Raw genomic sequence first — 13,005 nt, 5'->3', positions numbered from 1 at the left:
ACAGCATGGTAACTATGTGTCATATAATTTAAAGCTGCTAAGAGAGTAAATCTTGAAGTTTTCATCATAAGAGTTGAGCTGAGCTGATTGAGCCTCTGAAGTCCTAAAACTCAGGGCCCAGGGTTCAGCATTTGTTGACTGAATTCTGCCAGTGGGAAGCCTCTGTAGAGAGCACTAGCGAGATGAACATGGACAAATCCATTCATTTATTTTTTTTTAAATCCTTATTGATTGATTGATTTTTTTAGAGAGAGGGGAAGAGAGGAAGAAAGAGAGGGAAGGAAACATCAGTCAGTTTTCTCACCTATGAGTCCCAACCTAGGCATGAGTCCTGACAGGGAATTGAATTGGTGAACTTTTGCTTTGCAGGACAACGCCAAACCAACTGAGCTTACCAAATCCATTCCTTTTTTTAAAAAATTATTTTTTTATTATTGTTCAAGTACAGTTGTCTCCATTTTCCTACCACCACTCTCCCCCACCTCCACCCTCAATCCTACCACCTTTTGGCTTTGTCCCTGGGTCCTTCATTTGTTCCTTGACAACTCCCCTCCCCCCTCCCCTCTGGTCCGTTTGTTCCTTATTTCAATGTCTTCGGTTATATTTTGCTCACTTGATTGTTTTGTTTTTTAGGTTCCACTTATTTTAAAGCTGTGGAACAGGACATCCTCTGATATAAAAGAGCTAGTCCTGGACAACTGTCATTGGAATGAAGGCAAAATCAAAGTTCTCACAGATGGATAAATTTGAAAAACTAGAGTCTTTTTTTTCCCCTCACCTGAGGACATTTTTTTTTTAATTGCTTATAAAGAGAGAGGAAGGGAGAGAGAAACATCAAGTGGTTACCTCCCTCACATGCCGAGACAGGATGGAACCTGCAACCCAGTTATGGGCCCAGACCAGGAATCGAAACCACAGTCTTTCTGTTATAGGACAATGCTCCAATCAACGGTGCCACATTGGCCAGGAGAAACTAGAGTTCTTAACTACAGTCTGGGGTAGGCCTTAGCTCAGTTGCAAACTTACCAAAAAGTTAAACTTAAGAAGCTTGAACTAAGCAATAACAGAATCTTAGGGGCCCTGGACATACTGGCAGAAAACTATCTAAATTTCACACATCTAAATTTAAGTAGCAACAAAATTAAGAACCTCAGCACAATAGAACCACTGAAAAAGAAAACTTCAAGAGCTTAGAAGTTTTCAGTTGTGAGGTAACCAACCTGAACCACCACCAAGAAAATTGTTCAGGCTGCTCCTACAATTTGCTTATCTCCATGGCTACCAGGCTGACTCAGATGCCAAAGGCTATGTAGAGGGCCTGGACAGCAAAGAGAAGGGCAAGGATAAGGAAGAGTATGATGAGATGCTCAGATAGTGGAAGACTAGGAGGATGAGGAAGAGGAGGATGAGGGGGAGAAGGATGAGGAGGATGTGAGTGGAGAGGTAGAGGGATGAAGAAGTTATAATGACTGGGAAGTAGACGATGAGGAAAATAAAGATCTTGGTGAAGAAGAGAAGAGGTCAGAAGGGAAAACAAGAACCTCGAGCTGAGGGAGAAGACAATGACTAAGTGGGAAACCTATGTTGAAACCCTCCAATCCTGCCCCATGAAACTTATTTTTACTGATCATAACGTTGCTGTGGGAATGAAAGAGGAAAAGTATACTGAGGATTGTGGGGAGAGGGTGTGGAATAAAATGCTGTTTTTACTACCAAAAAAAAAGTTCTCACCACAAGAAAAAATAATGTAACTATGTGAAGTATTGGTATTGGATGTCATTATGGTGATATTTTGTAATATATACAAATATTGAATCATTATGTTGTACACCTGAAACTAATATGTTATGTGTCAATTACACCTAAATAAAAAATAAAATAAAAAATAAAAATTTTAGAATAAAAAATCATTAACTAGTTCATTGTTTTCACGGGTACGAGACATACAAAATCATCTCTTTAGACAAGTGTCTTTTCACTTGGATTCTGACTGTCCACACAGGCTGGTACTGCCCTTGGCCTTGCACACAGTGGGGCTGTGGTCAGGGGGGAAAATCGAGGACCAGGAGTGCCAGGAGGGGAGGGGTGGCATTTCTTCCTTCAGGCCCCAGGTTACACTAGACAGCAGGGGACAGAGAGGGGGCTCACCCCAGGCAGGTTGGTGAAGAGCTGGCCTGGCCCTGGCTGGCAGCAGCTCGGCTCCCACACCTGCAGTCCAGACCTTTGACCCCCCTTCTGAGTTGAACCTCTCACCTGGGCTGCGTGGGCACAAGGTTGGGGCAGGGGGCTGAGGGTCAAGGAGCCAGGACAAATTCTGACACTTCTGCACCTGTGGGTCCTCATGTCTAAAATCGGAATACAAATAGTATCCATCTTCTAAGTTGTAAGAATTAAGTTATTTCACACATACAAAATGCTTAGAATAGCACCTGGTAGCTAAAGGTGTTAGCTAGCTGTTGTTATTACATGTAGGAAGGAGGGAGGAAGTCGAGGAAACTAGTGCTAGAGAAATCATGCGCTCAGCACCTACCCTGGGGACCCCACACTTTGCATACAGCTGGAGCACAGTCTCTCTGCACAGAAGCCAACTGGCACACAAAGGAGCAGAGAAAAAAGCCGCTGTTGCCAAAGCCACAGAATAAAGGTTTACCCTGCTGACAAATGCAGCGTGGATCCCTATTGTCCAAGCACACTCTTACCACCACCACCCTTTAAAAAATTAACACAACTAACTGGGAATCTGAGGCCTTTGTCTTCATTTCATCCAATCTCCAGTTCAAGGTTAATCTCCAACCTCTCTGGGAAAACGGTGGGGGAAAAAAGGTGGTTAAAGTTAGAAACCAGGGTCTACGCACAGTTACAATCTAGAGAGCATTATTATTTTTAAATCATTTTCAAAACAAAAATACTTTGCAGCCTCCTTCTTTCGGAAAGTAATGGGTGGGCGTGCTTAACAGTTTAAACAGGCTTGGCCCAGGCAGATCCTCAGCACCGGCGTCATCGGCGCGATCGCATTAGCTTTCTGTCCTCAGGAGAGGTCACTGGGAGCCCAGCTGCAAATGCAAATCTGTAATGAGAAAGATCAAGGTCTCCAATTTCTACCAGCCAGAGTGAGAAACAGTTTCCTAGGTGACAGGTGATGCCATTTTCCTGGGTGAAATCACTGGGAGAAAGAAGTAAAAATAAAAATAAAAAAGAGCCTGAACAATGAACTAACCTTGTTAACCAGTGAAGAAGGCTTGCCCTTCACAAGCCATCACTGGGAACCGCAGACCATATTCTAATCTGTTTTCCCTCCCTAGTCCTCTTCCAATCAATATCATCAATGGCAAGATATATTATTCAGCATTTATTATTCACTTGGTATTAATGGGTAAAACAGGATGAAACAGAGCAATCTGTGTTTTCACAACTAAGCTACAGTTGCTTTTTGTGTAGTAATTAATGCTAAATTCTCAGGTTACAATATGACAATGAAGTTTGAATGGGTATAAAGACTCCTCTTTCTTTGTCTCAGAATTATAGAGAAATAGCAATTCTTCAATAACGTTGTAAATTTGTGGTTGAAATATTATCTATGACTTAAATCAACAACCTACACAGAAACACACAGCTCTGTACAAGTACATTGTATTAAAGAAACCCCCCCACAGATTCATGAAGCACTTAAAGCCAACTAGATCTTCAAATTTACTAGGCTGGATTTTTTTTTAAATAATTGCTTGCTCCTCACCACCTCCCCCACCCTCACCCTTGTCTGTCCAGGCACACTTACTGTCAGCATATGCTCACTGAGTGTTTGCTCTGGGTCAGAGACTCATGTCTCCTGCGCTCCAGTACTTCACAGTCTAATTGGGGAGACAGACACAAGTAATCATAACTGAAACATCAAATAGCCTTCATTAACCTGTGGAATCCAGAAAGTCACCACAACGTTTGCAATCCCAAACTCCTGTTCTTGCCTCTACCTCCACACAGAGCCTCCTCCCAGCTTTTCCTCCCCTCCCATGTGGCTGACAGCTAAAGGAGGATGAGCAAAGAAATGAACAAATAAATGAATGAAAATGTAAATATATTCCAGTCAGGTATGTCTTCATAAACAGGGATTGGCAAAAGCAGGTTTACAGCTGGGAGTACATGAAAGTTTATTTTTGTATAATTATTTATTGTATTATTTTCCATAAAACAACTGTAAGCCTACTTTTGCCCACCTTTGTATGTATGAACATGTTCCTGAAAATTGATTCATTTTAAATCACATATTTTAAAATGCAGAGAGGGACCTTACTACTTAAAGCAATCTGATAATGAATCATTTTGCAAAGCAAGGAAATTGCCATCATTTTGTAATGACCATGATTAACCAACTGTATTTGGTTTGGATTTTCACACATGGATTTTTTTCCCTAGAGAACACATGTTTCACAATATCTAAGAGAAGTGTCCTGTTACAGAACACACCCGAAGGGGGTGTATGATATACTATTAACAAAAGGAACCCCCACTAGGTTTGCTATGCCCACTGCCAGAGGAAAGCTGTCTCTCAAAGCCAGAGATTTGTGAAAAGGAAAAGAATTATTTATTTAAAAGCTATACAGACTTAGAGTAGTGACTCAGTGTCTTCATTAAAATATTAAAGTCCTTTCGGATACCCAGAGATGCACACAGTCCTTCCTTCTCCCTCTGCCCTAGTCTGAGGGTACTGTATCTCAGGAAAAGTAGAAGTCCATGATTTGGATTCCTGGCACCATCAGCTGTGTCACCACCAGGATCTCCAGTTACTCCAAAGCCATGTGGCACCTTTTCATGGACCACAAGCAAGAGTCCTTTCACACCTTTTCTTTTAGGCAAAGTCTCTCCTGCTTCCTAAGCCACATGGCAAAAAGGAGTACCCCAAAGCCATGTGGTCCCCACTCTGCCAAAGCTGCACAGTCCTCCCTCTGCATGACTGCCGTGCCTGGGTTTTAAATCCCCAAGCCAATCTTCCTCTGTAGCCCCATTTCTGACTCCTCCTACAATTAGTTACACCTGCCAGCATTCCAGTATTCTTCCAGCTTTACTGAGCTGCCATAGTGAGTCTGGGCAGGTGTGGCCTCATGGCATGGAGCCAATCATCTCCAAGGTCTCACACAGGCGCTATAACCAGGGGGAGTTGCCTCCCACTTACATCCTGGGTGGAAGTCACTCCCATCCCCCTGGCTCAAAGCATGGCCACAGCTATTTAACATACCTATGAAACCAGTTAAAGGTTATAGATATGTTAAATGACCATGCCAGAGGTTAGCTGCAAACTGTTGCTGTACGAAACAGCTCTCAATGGCCCTGCTCCATGTGTCCCATCCCCCAGCTCAGACTTGTGGGGTTAAGGACATCCTATATATTTTTTCTAATATTTCCTGGACATCTTGAGTTCTGGACCCCATTACAAATCCCTATTTGGGGTCCCCCTCTTGGCTACACCCTGTTACAGTACAGGAAGCCTTATAAAAGTTGACACCTGGAGGCCAAGCTCAAAAGCCCATCTGAAGAAATACAGTTCCTCTCAGGCATTTGGCAGGAAAGCTTTCCCTGCAAGGCTTCTCTTTCAGAAGTTGCTCCTGAAGCTCACCAGGCTCCAATACCAGAGCTGACAGAAACAAAGCCAGTTTTGTACAAGTCCAACAATAGGACACCTAATGCGATCATTTGTATAATATTCAAAACTGGGAAGCGGGTCTGCATTGGTAGAAGGTAGGTGGTGTCTTTGGAGGGGAGGGAAGAAGCTATGCAAAATGGACCGAGATAAAAGCTTCCACAGAAGTGCAAAGTGCTGAAACCAACCTTGGGGTGGGAGATACTAGGGGAGATGAAGGAAGGAGGGAAGCATTGCAGATGTTCCTTTGAGCTGGGACTCTTGGTCATCACAGGGGCGCTGGGTGTGAGTGCCCTCTGTGTGAAGTGGGCTCAGTTACCTACCCATCCACAAGGCTCTCTCCCTGGACAGCTCAGTGACAGGAAGTGCCGCAGAGGGCCAGGGAGGCGCCGAGAGCGCTACAGCTGTGCTCAGTCTCCAATTCCAGCTCCAACAAAGTCACATTGTTCCTACTCTGACACTTCAGAATCTTCTTTGAAGAGCCTCCACATGGCCAATAGTGAACCCCTGAAAGCCAAGGGTGACACCAGTTTCTTGTTGAGGAGAGGGGGCCAGTCACCTGGGGGTGGGGAGGGGAAGATGCTGAAAAAGTCATGGGTGTGCAGGGCAGCAAGAATCCAACCCGGCTTCTGCAAGTTTGCCTGGCTCTCAGGGAAAAGGCTTTTTTTTTTTTTTTTTTTTTTGGCACCAAATAAGGGAAATTTGAACACTCCAACCAGAGTCTCAAGACCTTTACATACATGCTCTTATCCTCCTCAGAATCTCATTTTATAGATGAAAGAAAATTGAGACCGTGGGAAGTCTGATGAATTTACCAAATTCATAGTTAGTAAGCCTCATGCTTAAATCTAAAATTGAGATCCGTTGGAGTTCAGAACCTCTTCTAGTGAGGCAGTGGATGTTGTGGGTGAGCTGGCTTTACCCACCCCCAGGCAGACAGCTGTGTCACCAGCCACCCGGTCTCCAGTCCCTACTTCTTCCCTTTGCAGCCTATGAGGAAATTGAGTTTCAGCTTGAGCATGGTTATTAATATCAGCATCATTAGTGGCAAAGTCACACAAGGCAACAAATAAACCCATTTTTACTTCATGAGCTGTAAGTGCTCAGACAACCAACGATCAATAGGGTTTTATCTTAAGGTCAGACTGTCGGCTGCTTCTGCAGCTGAGGCCCCAGGCAAGATCAGCACAGCTGTGGCAGCTCAGGCAGCCTCCCTTCCCCCAGCTCCCTCCCTCCTCCCTGCTCCTGCCTCAGGGAGCTGGCTCTCCAGGAGACTAGCGCCAGAGATCTTTTGTTACAAAGTGCTTTATAGATGATTATGGATCCCTCTGTGTTGTGTGCAAGCTAGTTTATAGAGAGGCATTCAAGAGAGAAATTCCACAGGGTGCCATAGGAACCCTTCCCGAGGAGAAGGAGCTATTCATGGGAAGAATAGCAAGATGTTAAAAATACAGTAAAAATTGCCTCTGTAAATGAGATACAAAATCTGTTTTTTTCCCTCCAATTTCTCAGGCCTCTTCCCTGTACTCAGCCACCAAGACCAAGTGGGAGACCATCATTTCAGCTTCAGACATTTCATTCTCGATTTTCAATAAGCCTACTTTGAAGACAGAGGGATGACTGATTTCCCGGAAGAGAAAATACTTACAGTTTCTGTGGACTCTCAGTGTTACAGAGCACAACAAGGGGGGCCTGGGACGATATACTATTACTGAAAGAAGAGCCCCCAGGTCCATCATGTCTGCCGCCAGAGGAAAGACGTCTCTCAATGCCAGAGATTTGTGAAAAGGAAACGAAATGTTTAATGCTATACAGACAAAGTAGTGACCTAATGTCTTCACCAAAATCCTAAAGTCCCTTAAAACACCCACAAACAGACACAGTCCTTCCTTCCCCCTTTGCCCTGTCCAGAGTACCGTATCTCAGGAAAGGAAATAGAAGTCCATGGCTCAGGCAGTCCTCTGGTTATTCCCAGTTAGTACTCGATCTCGACTGGGAGACCTTCCTGGGTTCCCGGCAGCCTCAGCTGAGTTGCCTGGATCTCTGCTAAAACCAGGTGGTGGTTCCCCCTTCTAAAGTTGCGGGGGTCCCCACTCTGGCAAAGGCACGTGGTCCTCTCTCCCAGGGCCACGGAAGTCCCCACTCTGCCAGAGCCGCATGGTTCTCCCTCTCAGGGCTTCGGGAGTCTCCACTCTGTCAAGGCCGCGTGGTTCTCCCTCCTCAATAGCTGTGATCCTCTCTGCACTTCCACAGCCGCATGGTTCTATTCCTCAATGGCTGCTGTGTTTGGGTTTAAATCCCCGCACCAATCTTCCTCTGCAGCCCCATTTCCAACTCCTCCTACACTCAGCCTCACGTGTCAGAACTCATACCCTTCCAGCTTTACTGGACTGCCATCATGAGTCTGGGCAGGTGTGGCCCCTTGTCATGGAGCCAATCTTCTCCAAGCTCCCACGCAGGCAGGTGCTGTAGCTCAGGGGACCTGCCCGAGTCACATCTTGGTGGGGAAGTTACTTCCATTCCCCTGGCTCAGGGCGTGGCCACAGCTATTTAACATATCTAAGCGACCAGCCAAAGGCTATAGATATGTTAAATGACCACGCCAGAGGTTAGCTGCAAGGCTGTTGCTATGCAAAACAGCTCTCAAAGGCCCTGCTCCATTTGTCCCTACCCCCAACCCACACCCTGGGGGGTGGGGGGGGAGGTGAGGACATCCTAAAATCTCCTGGACACCTTGAGTTCTGGACCCCATTTCAAATGCCTATTTGGGGTCCCCCCTCTTGGCTGCACCCTGTAACATCAGCAGCACAAACTTCCTGAGTAGCTGCCAAGACAGGTGAGCACAGAGGGCTGGGAGATCCTGCTGGGACTTGGAGGGCACCGAATGGGGTGTTTCCGTAATGCTGAAGGAGGGTCTGCTGGCTGGGCCAGCACCCAAGCCACAGCAAGCTCACCCTGAACTAGCTGACTCTGCAGGTTGATAGTTGCCACGGCAACAGAACAATTACATTTCCCTCCCCTCCTCCAGGGAGTTCTAAGAAGAGGAAGGCCAGGGGCAGCTGTTAAACTTGCTAGCAGGGACATGGTGGGTTCAGCGGTTTGGGAAAGAGCTTCAGGTGTGTGTAAGACCTACAGCATTCCCCCCCCCCCCACCAAATGAATGAAAGAAATCATAAAATGGCGATGGTGGAGTAAAAGAAAGATCATGCTGAAAACCTGATAGGGACCACTGCTGGGCATTATAAAGGAAGGCAGGCGATAGTGAGGAAACAGTATCGTGGTGGAGCTAAAAATCCTGCCCAAGGAGAGAAGGCAAAGGAAAAAAGGAACAACCTGGGCCTTTTGTGCCAAGGGAGCAAGAGAATGAGATTGGGAGGCACCTCCCTCAGCCTGCAGCCCTGGGCAGTGAGTGACCTCGGAGGGGCAGGGAGTGACCTTGGCAATGATAAAGCCAGGCTTTCATTGCAGTTGGAACTGCTGCAGCCGCCCTCAGCGTGCAGCGTGCAGGGCGAAACCACCAGTTTTATATCAGTGCTGGCGATGGCTAGAGGTTTTGCACGGCCTTGAATTTAAAGTATTTCTTCCTATAAAATCATACCTTTCTTGTAATGTTAAACTGGACTTAATTTAAGTGGCAGTTTGTGCCACTTAAATTATATGTCAGGGCAAAATGCAAAAAAAGGTCAGGGTGGCTTTGAGCAGGCATTATTTATGGTTAATTTAGGCCAAGGCAGCAGGTCCATAGTTCTTATCAAATCTGCTCTCCAAATGACCACCCTTGTCCATCAGGGGAGAGGTGAGCTCTTCCAGGTGGCCAGTCAGGTGAAATAACAGGACTCACAGGACGTCCCCTAAGGAGTTGCCCACACAGGCACCAAAACCTGTCTGGAGCCCTCCTGACTATCGAAGGTGTGAATGAAAAGGGACCATGTACTAAACCATGTACTAAACCTGACAAGCTCAGGGGAGGCCTGCACAGAGGGCTTACAAACTCACAGAGAGAAAGTAACCACATAGGATGGTGTGAACATAAAAATTCCTAACAAAAAGTGGCAGGTAGTCATGTTCTACACCTGTGGCTTCTGAGACAGAGGAGACAAAGGTTATCTTTACCTTCAGTGAGCTTTTCTTTTTCTTTTTTTAAGATTTTATTTATTTATTTTTAGAGAGGGAATGGAGGGAGAAAGAGAGAGAGAGAAAAACATCAATGTGCGGTTGCTGGGGGTTATGGCCTGCAACCCAGGCATGTACCCTTGCTGGGAATCGAACCTGCGACACTTTGGTTCGCAGCCCGCACTCAATCCACTGAGATATGCCAGCCAGGGCCCAGTGAGCTTTTCTATTGTCTTTTTGCACCTAAGGTAACATACCTTTAAAACTTCAGTTATAGTCTCCTCCAGACCCCTCAGGGCACAATCTCCTGCCAGAGGGCAAGGTCAGAGATCCCTCACTGTTGTCTTGTTCCCTGAATTCATCTCTGTGTGCTTTTAATGTTAAATATTAACTATTCTGCACCCAACAATGTAAAAGATGTGTGTTTCATTTTACTTTTTGTCCAGTCCCAAGGATTTCTGTGCTTTGCTTTCTCTTGCCCTCGTAACCTACCACCAGCGGATTTCATGTAACCCTCCTTATGCCACCTCCTTTTAGTCTAATGTATAAAATAAGGTGCAAAACTGCCATTCTCTGGGGCATTTCTCAAGCCCTTGAGATTTTGCTTCCTGACAATTGTCATCAGTGTGGCTCAAATAAAATCATAAAAATTCTCTATAGGTTTAGACAAATTCTTTTTTCTTAATTTTTTAATTTATCCTCACCTGAGGACATTTTTTCATTGCTTTTAGAGAGAAAGGAAGGGAGGGAGAGAGACAGAAAGAAAGACATTGACGTAAGAGAGAGACATAGATTGGTTGCTGTTAGGGTGGTTGGTGATGTGAGCTGTGAAAGAATTCACAAAGACTAAAGTGTAGAGAATAAAGTTTTCATTCACTCTCCTAGTTTTCCCTCTCCTTTCAGAGTGGTGTGGTGTGGGAGATGCACCAGCACTGAAGGGAGGGGCTCTGGGCCTTCACTGGATTATAAGAAGGTGGGGGAGTTGCTGTCGTGTGGCCCCTGGGCTGCTGGGGACCTTGGCATACAGGAGGTTTGGGGTGGTTTTGCACAAGCTGCAGTTTGCTCCACTGTTATCTCCTGCCTGTGGGAGGCATTCAATCACGTTCTGTTCTTGCTTTCCAGTAATTTCCAGTCCTGAGGACAGAAGCTCAGAAGAGTGAAACAGCAAGTGTGTCTAACAAGGCCATAGACCTGCTGGGCAAAGTGGTGCCACAATAGCAAATGGCACCAGCCTTATCCTTTCGGTTGCCTTCTCACACACACCCCAACTGGGGATCAAACCCGCAGCCCAGGGATGTGCCCTGACTGGAATCAGACCTGCAGCGTTTTAGTCTGGGGATGATGCTCCCAACAACTGAGCCACACTGTCCAGAGCAGTTCAGACAGTTCTCACACCAGACAAAGGAGAGCAGAGGCTGCCACCTCAAAGTGTGCATCTTTGGGATATTGGTTATTTTAGGCTGGTTAATTTTAAGAAATGGCAGGCCTGAGAGAAGCTCTGAAAAACCAGTAGAATTTACACTTTGTAAAGAACACTTACATGTGTAAGAATGACTCTCAGAAAGCAGGGTCTTAATTCTTACCTTGTTTGCTATGCTTTTCCCGGTAACCTCCCATGACTGACTCTCCACCCTGGACATCTTCTTTTGTCTTTAGGGGAAGGTGGTGTTTGAAGTGATGCCTTCCACCACCTTGGTGAGTCACTCAGGGTTCCTGGGTTCCTCTCATGTGTACAGGACTCAGTCACATTGTTAAACTTTAATTTGTTTTTCCTGCTAACCTGTCTGCTGTTAACTTGCTTGTTAGTCCAGCCAGAAGCTTGATGGGTGCAGCACAACTTCCCTCCCCCACACTGTCTCACAGAGGCTGACCTGAAAGGCCCAAACTCTTGAGGAACAATGACCAGTATATACTTTATAAATTCACTTGAATTTATAAATCAAAATTTATAAAATTATTAGCCATATATGAACCTTTCTAGCTTTGCCAATAAATCAGAGAGACCACAACTTGAAGGAGTGCCTCATTCCAGAACTTGCTCTCAAACACTCTGGCTTTCTTTAAAAGATGTGACAAAGAAGTTATCCAGTAAAATGCAAAGTCATATATTCTTTGGCTTCTTTTTCTTTTATGCAAATACTTTGTAAACCACAAAGCTCATGATAAATAACAGGTTTTATTATTAAAAGATAAAAGCACCTATCCTATTAATACACCTGTTAGAACTTATGTTGTAAGTGACAGAACCTAACTCAAACTGGCTTAAACCACATGGGGGCAGTTTGACTTTTGTAACTGAAAAGGGCTGAGGTGGAACTGATCCAGGGAAGGACGGTGTTCAAACAATGGCAACAAGGGCCACTTCCTCCTCATTTCCCACAGTGACTGCAAGTCACATCTTACCAAAATACCAACCAGCGGGGGTGTCCAACCCTCAGCCTGCAGGCCTATGCAGCTCAGGATGGCTGTGAATGTGGCCCAACACAAAATCGTAAATTTACTTAAAACCTTTTTTTTTGCTCATCAGTTTTCATTAGTGTTTGTGTGTTTAATGTGTGGTCTGAGACAACTCTTCTTCCAGTGTGGCCAGAGATGCCAAAAGGTTGGACAGCGTTGATAGAGGAAAGATGGTTTGCTTTCCAGTAAGTTCTGTTGAAGAGAGGAGAGAGAGAGAGGAGTGACAAAGTCTTTTTTTTCTTTTGAGACCTAACACAAGTATCAAACTTTATTGTCCCTCTTTATGTATCCAGGGGATAAGGTGCCAATTGGATAAAAAGAATCAAGGCTTATCAACAGATCTGAAGGCAGAATCATGAGGCCAACCAAAACACATTTGGAGGAGTGTGTTTTTTTATCAGAAGAAAAACGAGTGGATGCTGAGTTGCATTAACAGCTATTTATACAGCCCACCCCTTTGACTGTTCAGTACTCACACTCAATTATATCCCCATAAATATACCTTCAAAAGTACACACTCTCTACATAAATACAGTCAACATCTTTTCCCTAAAGAGACAAGTCACAATTTCATCTGGTCTGGTCCTCTAGACATTGTGTAGCTCTTGTATATGAAACTCTCATAGTCCCATGTGGCCCAGTGAGGCTCAGTGATATTTTTTTATTCAGTCACAATTTACATTCAATATTATTTTGTATTAGTTTCAGGTGTACAGCATAGTGGTTAGACAGTCATATTCCTCATAAAGTGTTTCCCCTGATATTTCCAGTACCCACCTGGCACTGTTACCATGCAAACCAGA

General features: G+C 45.0%; 1 long non-coding RNA gene and 1 pseudogene across 1 annotated transcript; one reads left to right on the top strand and one right to left on the bottom strand.

The window, feature by feature from the left end:
• Nucleotides 1-868: 868 nt before the first annotated feature.
• Nucleotides 869-1,774, top strand: LOC114507080 (annotated as a pseudogene).
• Nucleotides 1,775-5,389: 3,615 nt separating this feature from the next.
• On the bottom strand, nt 5,390-8,641 carry LOC118496893. The gene is made up of 3 exons (XR_004899455.1): nt 8,431-8,641; nt 7,281-7,294; nt 5,390-6,191 (listed from the first exon to the last, which is right to left on the bottom strand). It is a non-coding gene; the product is annotated as an uncharacterized LOC118496893 (long non-coding RNA).
• Between the last annotated feature and the right edge of the window lie 4,364 nt (nt 8,642-13,005).

This window comes from Phyllostomus discolor, chromosome 9 (genome assembly GCF_004126475.2).
Source record: "Phyllostomus discolor isolate MPI-MPIP mPhyDis1 chromosome 9, mPhyDis1.pri.v3, whole genome shotgun sequence".
NCBI lineage: Eukaryota > Metazoa > Chordata > Mammalia > Chiroptera > Phyllostomidae > Phyllostomus > Phyllostomus discolor.
Note: the sequence above shows the minus strand (reverse complement) of the source record. Positions and strands in the feature narration are given on the sequence as shown.